The sequence below is a fragment of the Palaemon carinicauda genome, chromosome 17 (genome assembly GCF_036898095.1).
Source record: "Palaemon carinicauda isolate YSFRI2023 chromosome 17, ASM3689809v2, whole genome shotgun sequence".
Lineage (NCBI taxonomy): Eukaryota > Metazoa > Arthropoda > Malacostraca > Decapoda > Palaemonidae > Palaemon > Palaemon carinicauda.
In genome coordinates, this window is record NC_090741.1 from 128935177 (window position 1) to 128944507 (window position 9331).

Genomic DNA, 9331 nt, shown 5'->3' on the forward strand with positions numbered 1-9331 from the left:
ACTACATTCAACGGAAATTGGATCGAAACATTCACTCAAACATCAAGAGAGAGAGAGGGAATCGGACCGACACATTCACCCAAACATCAAGAGAGAGAGAGGATATGACGACATCACACAGAACCATATAAAGCTAAGTACAATTTTCATATTCATTTCAGTTTGGGCAGTGAAGTGTAGTTATCATGAGTCGTTAATCGATTATTACCGGGGTGAGTGGTTTGCTAATCTTTTATTTTCCTTTCATTAAAGGAAACTGTGTTCAACTCCAAATTCTCATCTAAAATTTTTCTCTCTTTGTGCTAATACCGTTTTCTTTCAGAAATTCTCGGGAAATGTCTTGGGATTAGTAGCATTGGTTTGGGGAATTTTGTTATAATCTTTATCATTGGGTGCTTATGCGTTTACGCAGTGGACGTCTGTATTCATATAGATATTTTGATAGAATTGCAAGGGGTCGAAGAGATAGGAAAAGAAATACAGTAGTCATGACGCCCCCTATGAGCCCCATCCCTGGACCTAGTGGCGTAGGACAGATTAATCCTCTCCCGATTGTGACGCTTGTAAATACCAGGTCTGCAATCCTTCCTTTTCAGGGTCGGGTTAATGGTTTCTTGCCTCAAAATGTGGAGTCATGGATTTCATCCGTCGATGCCCATTCAAATGCCAAACAAATCGTAGACCCTTTTGTACAATTACAAGAAGCTAAAAGTTTTATAGATTTTTCAAAGGGGGATGCGAGTGCGTATTTAAGAAGTGTTTCATTTCAAGAAGCAGTTACCTGGCATGATTTCAAAGTTAGGTTACGCGCGGTCTATGGGGGTGAAGAAGCCTTGGTTGTAGTATTAACGTTAAGAAATCAACTTAATCAAGCCACTATGAATCGGCTTAATGTTATTGAGAGAGCAGCTGTCATAGCTGATAGGCTTAATGAATATCAAGATATTTTAGGTAATTCCACTTGGGTTACTAGAGATAACGTCTCAGTGAAAGATTTTTTACGATTAATGTATTTAACTTGCATGACACTTATGTTGCCTGAAGCTTTAGTGCAGTGTTTTGATAAAAAGTTAACGCCTGCAAATACGGAATTGGATGTATATAAACAGATAAAAAAACACATGTCTAAGTGTCCTGATCTTGATCCAGTGTTAACTCAAGTTTTTGCAAAGAAGGAAACAATGCCACAACAAGTAAATGTAGTTAATAATAGTCAAGTTGCGGGAATGACGAGTTATAATTGCATACGTCAAGGTCACTCTATCGCGGACTGCAGAACGAAATTCTGTTCGATACATAATAGTTCGACTCATTCATATAGTCAGTGCTACTCGCGTAAGACACAACAGAATCCTAGAAATACACAGTCAATTCCACAGTCAGTTCCATATGGAAATAAAAAGAAAATCCTCATTTTAACAATAAGAAGAAACAGCCAAACGTCAATGTAGTTCAGAATCCGAAACAAACAAACACCTCTTCAAATAACGCTGAGTCTGGGTCGTCAAACCAGACCTCGCAAGGGCAGACTAATTTTCAGAATGTGCAGAGCAAAGCAAATACCACATAATTAACTCCAGTGGGGAAGAGAGTGATGTTGTGTCAAGGTTATTCATGTCAACATCAATAGTGTTGAATAATCAATTTAATGGTTTATCAGATCATTATGAGGCAATAGATTTTCCTATGAAACACACGGCCGAATTAAGTAAAACAGTGCATGCTCCCGTAGATTTGCAACGAATTTATACAATAATAAGCCAAAATGAGTTACGACCAACCTTATATGCTGTAAATTTAGAACACAAATCCTTTACGTTATTTTTTGACTCTGGTAGTCCACGTAATATCATGGATTTAAGGACACATCATTTGTTGTTTTCGAACTTTCCGATAGAAAAAGTAAGTCTCTCGGGTATAGGAAATAATGAATTAAATTTCATAGGCATAACTCATGTTCAATTCAAAGTCGGTAAACGCACGTTTGCCGATACATTTCTTGTTGTACAAAACATTAATATGTATCCAGCTGAAATTATAGGATACCCATCTATGGGAAATCAAATCATTATCTTAGCCCCTGCCAAGCACGGCGTGTATATCAAATGAAAATTCTATAAGTCTTCTAATACCTTAACCCTGGATAGGTACGCTCCTCGGACACCCCTTTAAGTTTTTGCAGTAACCTCCTTTTTTCTTTTGCCAAAAAAAACTTCAATGAATGCTTAAAACAACTGTAAAGATAAATAGTACTCATCTGCAGAAAAACTATTTATTATAAATATTTTAAAAAATTAAGTAGAAAAATAAAAAGACCTTACATAAAAATTCATAAAAAAAAGTTTATACATATATACACAAATCCTTTTAGGAATTGATTCTTGAATGTTTAGGACACATCTTGATGTATTTTGAATGAAGTCAGACCCATGGAGGTGAAGATCTGAAATGAGAAAAAAAGGGTAACTTTTTTTGGCCAAAAAAATTTGTCCAAATTTCATGAATTTTTTTGGGTACCCAAATGAAATAGGAAGTGGCTAATTTTTTTAGGGAATAGATATGTTATCCTAAAATAGAAATATGTAAAAAAATCTTCATTATTTTGTAAATTACATTTATATCAGGGGCCATATCTAAAGGTAATTTTTTGAGTACTTAGAAATTTCGTAAAAAAATACATATATTTAATATATAATATGATATTTATGCAGGTAAAAATATACCAAAAGATCACAAATTCTATAGGGAACAAGAATATCTATAGATAGGGCAACTTACGCTTCGGATATGTCCACAAAATGGCCGCCAACCACACTGACTCAGACTCCCTAATCTGCCACTTGAAATGTAGGAAGGGTATGTCAATTTCAAGGTGTTATTTACTAATCTAATTATTCTTGGATATGCATAAAAATTGTATGGTGGGTTGCTGGATAATTGTCGATTATTTTACGACTATAGAATTAAAATTCTGACCTAAAAAAAGTTTTTTGAAGGGAAATAAAATCGAAAAAAAAATTGTAAAACAATATAATATTTTAGCTAAAAAAATTTGATGATATTCAATCAAAAAAGAAGTAAACAAAATTTTCCGACAAATAAACATCTAGAGGAATCATTACTCTGTGATAGTTACTTAGTACGTAGTAATATTGAAAGAAATGGGAAAAAACGAAAAAGTGGCAATCGCAGGAAAATCGAACACATACCTATATATACGCCATATCTGGCTAAAAATAAAGATAGGCATGGGTAGCCAGATCATCTAGAAACGCTTCCCAACACTATAAAAATACAAGTTTTGCGACACTACTTGCCAATTCCTTACGGTAACATGACTAAGCAAAAAAAATGCAAAACAAATAAAAAGGGGCACTCGCGGAAAAATGGCCAACATTCTAATATATGGCATTTCAGAAAAAAAAAAATTTCAGCCACGTAGTAGGCAAACCATCAAGGCACATTTTCCGACAAATAAACATCTAAATGAATCATTACTCTGTGATAGTTCCTTAGTACGTAGTAATTTTGAAAGAAATGGGAAAAAACGAAAAAATGGCAATCACAGGAAAATCGAACACATACCTATATATACGCCATATCTGGCTAAAAAAAAGATAGACATGGGTAGCCAGATCATCTAGAAACACTTTCCAACACTATAAAAATATAAGTTTTGCGACACTACTTGCCAATTCCTTACGGTAACATGACTAAGCAAAAAAATGCAAAACAAATAAAAAGGGGCACTCGCGGAAAAATGGCTAACATTCTAATATACGGCATTTCAGAAAAAAAAAATTCAGCCACGTGCTAGGCAAACCATCAAGGCACATTTTCCGACAAATAAACATCTAAATGAATCATTACTCTGTGATAGTTCCTTAGTACGTAGTAATTTTGAAAGAAATGGGAAAAAACGAAAAAATGACAATCACAGGAAAATCGAACACATACCTATATATACGCCATATCTGGCTAAAAAAATTAGGCATGGGTAGCCAGATCATCTAGAAACACTTTCCAACACTATAAAAATATAAGTTTTGCGACACTACTTGCCAATTCCTTACGGTAACATGACTAAGCAGAAAAGATGCAAAACAAATAAAAAGGGGCACTAGCGGAAAAATGGCTAACATTCTAATATACGGCATCTCAGATAAAAAAAAAGACATGCCTGTGTTAGCCCAACCATTAAGGCACACTTTCTAACACATAAACATGAAAAAAAAAATCAATAATATACGGCAATTCCTTACTACGTAGTAAATTTTTACAAATATTGAAAAAAACAGAAATTGGCAACCGCAGTTGAATACCCAATATACCAATAACTACGTCGTATCTGACAAAAACAAAGTCACACACGGGTAGCCAGATCATCTAGACACACTTTCCAACACTAAAAAAGCAAAAGTTTTACGACACTATTTGGCAATATCTTACGGAAAAATGACTTGGCAAAAAAATGAAAAAAAATGAAAAAGGGGCACTCGCGGTAAAATGCCCAACATTCTAATATACGGCATCTCAGATAAAAAAAAAAGACATGCACGTGTTAGGCCAACCACCAAGGCACACTTTCTAACACATAAACATGAAAAAATATGAATAATATATGGCAATTCCTTACTACGTAGTAAATTTTTACAAATATTGAAAAAAAAACAGAAATTGGTAACCGCAGTTAAATACCCAATATACCAATAACTACGTCGTATCTGACAAAAACAAAGTCACGCATGGGTAGCCAGATCATCTAGACACACTTTCCAACACTAAAAAAGCAAAAGTTTTACGACACTATTTGGCAATATCTTACGGAAAAATTACTTGGCAAAAAAATGAAAAAAAATGAAAAAGGGGCACTCGCGATAAAATGGTCCTCGTGGTGATGAACGACATTTTAACTAAAAAAAAAATCATGCACATGGTAGTCAAACAATCCACCAAGACTTTCCACAACTGATAACCTATACAAGTTGCACCATTCTACGACAATTTCATAATACGTAATAACTTTGATAATTATGCAAATTACCTTAGAAGGGTAAACTCGGTCGCGCTCGACCCCGACGCGTCTCAGAAATCGGGGAAGGAGTACAGCTACAGCAATGCACATCTGGACACTACTAGAGCGTGTAGGGGAGACACCTACTGCAGGTCGATCACCCACAAATTCAGTCACGGGGGTGAGTCACATGAGAAAAACCTCTTTTTTTTTTACGCTCGGGGTCGCGGACGACCCACCGTACCGTTCTAGGGTTAAAATCAGTTTTGGATAAAAAGGAGATGAAAAATGTAACCAATAACTTGTCTCACTAATAAAGAAATAATATAAGCGACCCAGCAGAATTCTCGTTCACCCGTAATATCATCTTGCACGCAATCTATCGAGCCAAACCTACCTTCGAATTTAATAGTGCAAATAAAGAAAACATTACCGGGATCTGAAATATTAATCCTTTCCGACACTTTGAAAACTAACGGATTGTCTGTCACACAAGCTATTTATACAGTAGGCTCACATCAACAATGTAATATTGAAGTCTGTAATCATTTAAATAACACTTTAGTAATTCTTAAAAATCAACATATCTTGGATGTAGAAGTTTATAAACATCGTATTCTTACCGTTGCTGAAATCAATCACGCTCAATCAGTTGCGGATGAGTCCCTTTTGCAATCTATTTAAAATAAAATCAATAAAGACATTCAAGTCGAAGAAATTCAGCAGAAAATTTTTGGACTTTTAACTAAATATCATGATGTTTTTTTCCACTACGGATGGATCCTTAGGAAAAACAGATATGATTGAGCATCAAATAAGGTTAAAGGACAAGCAGAAAATTATCTATGTATCCTCGTACAGACTCCCTATGAAATTCCAGAATGAAATAGATGATGAAGTAGGTAAAATGCTAGAAGAAGGAGTCATTAGGAAATCAAACAGCCCTTATAATTTTCCATTAATAGTTGTACCGAAAAAAGATTGAACATGGCGTATCTGCGTAGACTTCCGTCGTCTAAACGAGGAGACGATCCCTGATCGATTCCCAGTGCCATGTACTGACGATATTTTGTCTTTGTTAGGTCAGAATAAATATTTTACCAGTTTGGACTTACTTAAAAGCTTTCACCAGATATCATTAGAAGAAGATAGTATCCCATACACAGCCTTCAGCACAGCCAGGGGACATTATGAATTTTTACGGATGCCTTTTGGTTTATGTTGTGCTCCCATAACATTTACAAGAATGATTAACATAGTATTTGGAGACTTGTTAGGGGATATATTGCATGCCTATACGGACGATCTTGTAATCTTTTCCAACACCTTAGAAGAACATCTACGTAAGTTATAACTAGTACTACAGAGATTAAGACAACATAACTTAAGGGTAAAGATTAGTAAGTGTGAATTTTTCAAAACAGAATTAATATATTTGGGTTTCATGGTGTCAAGCCAAGGTCTTAAAGTAGTCCATAATAAGGTGTCGGCTATACGTAATTTTCCCATACCTACTAATGTCAAGGGAATACAGCAATTTCTGGGTTGTAGCGGATATTACAGGCGTTTTATACGCAACTATTCAATAAAAGCCACTCCTTTAACTGATCTTACGAAGAAGGGCGTAGATTTTATATGGTCTGAGCATCATCAACAGGCATTTAATACCTTGAAAAAGGAACTCTGTAGTTCTCCTATCTTAAAATTTCCTGACTTCGGTAAGGAATTCTTCATTGCAACACACGCCTCAGACTTAGGAGTAGGAGGGGTATTGCTTCAGCAATATGATAAACAATTTTTCCCGATAGCTTTTTATTCTCGAAAACTGAGAACTTCCGAAAGTAAGTATGCAGTAATAGACAAGGAAGGGCTAGCTATTGTTGATTCACTAGTGCATTTTAAGTTCATAATATACAGTTATCCCGTTAAGGTTCTTACTGACCATAACCACTAACCAAGTTCTTTAAAGGCTTCAACCACAGTCCTAAACGAACTCGGTGGCATTTGATCATTCAAGATTTTGGCGCAAGAATCGGGTATTTACCTGGGAAAGCAAATATCATTGCGGATGCATTATCACGCAACCCCGTGTCTCTTGTACGGAGCCTTTAGCTGAATTAATAGATATATCAACATCCATGCCTATTGTTAAAACGATATCTGAACAAGAAGATTTAGGCTGGAGCGCTGAATTATTACAGACTGAGCAAAGAAAAGATCAGAAAATAGAAACAATTATAAATGCTTTGAAAGGCAATCATAAGGAAAAGGAATATATAAAGTATAAGCAGCAGAATTATATAATCAAAGATAATATTCTGTGTAGGACCGTGACAAAGAAAACCCGCAATACACCACATGTAACTAACGACCAGGTAGTAGTACCAATCTCACTTATTTCCACTGTCCTGAATTGGTTGCATGCAAATCCATTACATGGACACCCGGGGTTCTTATTAATGTTACAGACAGCCAAATCATTGTTTTATTGGCATACAATGCTTACAGATATAAAAAGACACATAGCTAATTGCCGCACATGTCAGGAAAACAAAGGGCATACCAAAACACCTGTCAGCCTAGGGGCTTATCCCGTGCCCAATCAACCCTTTGAAAGAAAACATTTAGATATGTTAACAGGATTTTACGAGTCAGACAGAGGAAATAAGCACCTCTTAGTAATTGTAGATGCTTTAACTCGATATACAGAACTAATAGCAATTAAAACTAAAACTGCGATTGAATGTGCTAGGAAGTTTTACGAGTGTTTCATTTGTAAACATGGAATTCCACACATGATAATCTTAGACTCGGTGGTGAATTTAATAATCACTTTCTTACCTCATTGTGTGAATTCCTTAGCATAAAGAAAATAAATACCATGATATATCACCCAGAGTCGAATGGGCTAGTGGAAAGAGCAAATAGGAAGGTTTTAAATATATTAAGAGTAACACTAGGGGGATCAAACCCCAACTGGGATATTGCAATACCTGCGGTACTGAGTACTCTGAATCATTCATATCATATATCAATTAAAATGTCACTGCATGAAGCATTGTATGGTACCCCAGTTAGAACTCCTTTCCATGTATTAACGCCTACAACTAATCTATCAAATCCTTTAAAAGAATGTATAAATGCAAGCAAAAGTCGATATGATATCCTTCGAAAGAATTTAGAAGAATCACAAATCATAATGAAAAGGAATCATGATAAAATAGCGAAGCCAACTAAAACATATACTGTGGGTGATAATGTATATATACAGGTAAATGTACGTAAAGGACTCAATTATAAACTAACACCTAAGTTTGAAGGCCCATTTAACATTTTGGAAACATTAACGGCCAATAGGTTTAGAGTTCAAAACGTATCCCAACCCACGGATGAGAGAATAGTACCATTGGCTCACATAAGAAATTAAAAAAAAAAAAAGAGAGGGAAAGAAGTGAGGGAAAGATTTTTATTTGTATGATTAAAAGTTTTCTTCTTAATACAGGAGTAATTACATATATTTCCAAGATGAATTTTTTGTTGTTGGGAGTGATATTGTTCGCTCAGACATTTTTCTCGTGTGGGACGAGCTCTAAAACTAAAAGTATAGATTTTAGATATGGCACTATAGTTGAAAGACAAGAAGACGTTTTCATTACATCAAGCAACGTAGTTGTAGAAGTGCATATGCAAGCAATTTTTCTTCCAGAGAATGATGTCACTAGCTTAAAAAGCGCCATTTCAAGGTTTGCTGTCTTATTAGATGAGTTGCATAGAAGACATTTCCAGTTGACTACAGAGAGTTCTCTTGGATCGACACTAAAAGTTGCAGAGATGTTATCTGATGACTTGTAAAATAAGATTTACGAGACAGAATCTTTGGCTCGTGACCTTTTGATGTGGACTGTAGGGCAAGAACATAAAGAAACACGAAACCCGTTAATTTTTGCTACATTAAACATCTTTGGGTCTATTGCAAGTTAAGGTTCATGAATTTCCAATCGTCTTAAGATTAGTAATCAAAATAAGAAAATTGAGTTCTTGACTCATGAAGATGAATTGATTATGTCAGAACTAAGGAATCAGTTAGCTTCAATCAATCAAATCATGTATTTAGTAAATGAACATTCCAGTAATATCAGTCAGATTATGGAAGTACAGGATTTATTGGCAATATTAACGTATTATGATTCAAAAAAGATCACATACATAACAGAATTGCACATTTCATTGAGAAATACAAAGATTATGTAGAAGCTATCACGTTAGCAACTAAAGGTGTACTGTCGACCCATTTGTTGCCTATAGAATACTTATCGT